At 39.6% G+C, this 2,500-nt stretch overlaps 1 protein-coding gene across 1 annotated transcript in view; it reads right to left on the bottom strand.

The window, feature by feature from the left end:
- LOC143023543 (uncharacterized) overlaps window positions 1-2,500 on the bottom strand; it is a 136,028-nt gene that overhangs the window by 93,289 nt on the left and 40,239 nt on the right. The gene's annotated exons all lie outside the window — the stretch shown is intronic.

Below are 2,500 nucleotides of genomic sequence, written 5' to 3'. Positions count from 1 at the left end.
TGGGGGGGGGGGGATTGGCTAGCCCTTTACAGTGTTTTAGAAATCGTTGCCAAATGTCGTCGCGTGCCATGAGAAATTCTTGGAAACTTGCAAAGGAAATGTCGACTTGCATGACTTTTTCTTCGGTCAGCTTCCAGTAACCGATCACTTGCAGTTAGAATTAATTTTCATGTATTCATGCTAAATAAAGTAGAATAGATAGGTAAATATATAACTAGAGAGATAGATATATTGAGAGATAGATAGACATATAGATAGATAGATAGATAGGTAGATAGAGAAAGAGAGAGAGAGAGAGAGAGAGAGAGAGAGAGAGAGAGAGAGAGAGAGAGAGAGAGAGAGAGAGAGAGAGAGAGAGAGAGAGAGAGAGAGAGAATTTTCTTTATGTTTGAAAGGACATTTTTTTTTAAAGAGAATGTTGATGCTGTATACAATACTCGTATGGGTAAAAAAAATGTACCAGAAAAGGTAATATTATTTGTAACCATTTAGAGTCCTGGGGGTTTTCCTCAGCTGAATAGAATTGCTTGCTGGCAGAGAGAATAAACATACGAATAAATGTGACACTCCCTCGATCGATTTTAGCCAGAACAAAATTCGTAGAGTACACCGTCCTGAGGCCTTGTGAGAACGCCCCTCCTCTTCCATTAGTCTGCGGCTCTGCCCGAGGCTAGGGGCAGTCGCGCGCGCTTTCCCCTGGCGAGACGTTCTTCGGCGAAATCTCAGGCAGGACTGATCACCCAAAAGACAATTGAAGGAAAAGGCGTCCATATTGGCCTTGATCTAAAAAAAAAAAAGCTTATTTCAGGGGACTCCTGGTTGTAACCCAAGCTGTTAACCTTTGCCCTGTATACTTGGGTAGCATGTAGCAGTTAGCCGGTAAGAATCGAACTACATTCTCTGTCGTCAAGAAAAAGGAGAAAAACCGAACGCGCCACAGCCCGCTTTCCCGACTCAGCGGATGGAACATGAAAGGGATAATAAAATAATATATATATATATAAGTGCGTTCTATTGATAATGCCAAGGGTGGTCAGTTATTTTACTTCCCATGTACCGTATTGACATACGTAACGGACTATATAGATCGCCTTTCTGGCTTACGCCAAACGGTTTTATTCGGGTGAAGGGGCAAACCCGGGACCCCATTTTGTCACGGGTCCATAGGAAAAGAAAATCTGGTATTGCGCAGGGAAAAAAAATCATGAAATATATGATTGCTGAGTGAGGAACAATGGAGTCGATCCAGAGGATCGAGAGCTGTCAGTTACTCACACATCAGTGTGTGGAGCGAAGTTTCATCTTCTGATTAAAGGGATAGCTAAGGCAGACAAATAACATAAAAATGCCAACAGTTTGTATAGTGTAGAAGTGCAATGCCGTTAGACTGAAAGGTGATAAAAATATACATTTCTTTTCACTACCCAAAGATAAAGAACTTAGAAAGAAATTAATTGAATTATGTGGCACACACAATACTCGGTCATCTGGATATGTATGCAGCCGTCATTTTGAAAGTAACTATTTATTAGCAACATTTCCTGAAATTTTCATTCAATTGCAAATAAACAGACTAAAGAATCCGGTCAAAACATAACTGAGCTTGGTGGAGATAAAGGTCTACATATAAAATCCACGCTAGAGGAGATATGGAAACCCACGCAAATCCAAAATGTAATATGATAAAAACCATATGATGCTTTTATGTGTCATTACTACTGGGTTTGTATTCAGCTAGTTGGTGTGTATCTACTTGATCAACATATAAATTGACATGTCATCCCATCTAATAACTCGTCATATTAATATAATCCATCTAATGTGAAAGCATGGAAAACATTTTTATAACTTTTCTGGCGGTCATAGCTCAGATACTGATAATTTGAGGATAAGAAAGTGATACTGAGTAATTTCAGTATTATGTGAACATCACAGTGTAATTTTAAAGTTTACCATACATACAGATGGTTTTCTTTAAAGTTTACATTTTCTTTCACCTCTCACTCTCTCCCCCTCTGGATTTCCTATAACGTCACGGTGGATGTGCGCGGAGGGGGGGGGGGTGCTCAACGTACCTTATAGTATTCGTTTTACCTTGCTGACAAAATCCCTCGCGTTGCCTAATGTAACGGAATTATGTAAACATAACCTTCATTTCAACAGGCCTGTCACTGGGTGGTCTCGAACCCTTGGCTTCACGACGGTTTACCACAAGGCAAAGATGCTGCCATCATGCCACACAGGACGTTCACAAAGATTAGCTCTGGAACTCGTCCTATACATTTCTCGACGTCAACTCACATTGTATGGTATGTAGTCTTAATTTTACCGAATTTTGTTTGGCATGATGGCAGCATATTTGCCTTGTGGTAGACAGTCGCCTGTGGCAGAGATATTTGATTCAACTTTTGTAACTTTACACATATCTTCCATTGTTGAAAGTTTGATATATTTCTATATAAGATAGGTTTTTTAATTAGCTTTTTTAGTAACTATAATT

This window comes from Oratosquilla oratoria, chromosome 1, assembly GCF_046742065.1.
Source record: "Oratosquilla oratoria isolate Oo_2021 chromosome 1, ASM4674206v1, whole genome shotgun sequence".
Taxonomy (NCBI): Eukaryota; Metazoa; Arthropoda; class Malacostraca; order Stomatopoda; family Squillidae; genus Oratosquilla; species Oratosquilla oratoria.
Note: the sequence above shows the minus strand (reverse complement) of the source record. Positions and strands in the feature narration are given on the sequence as shown.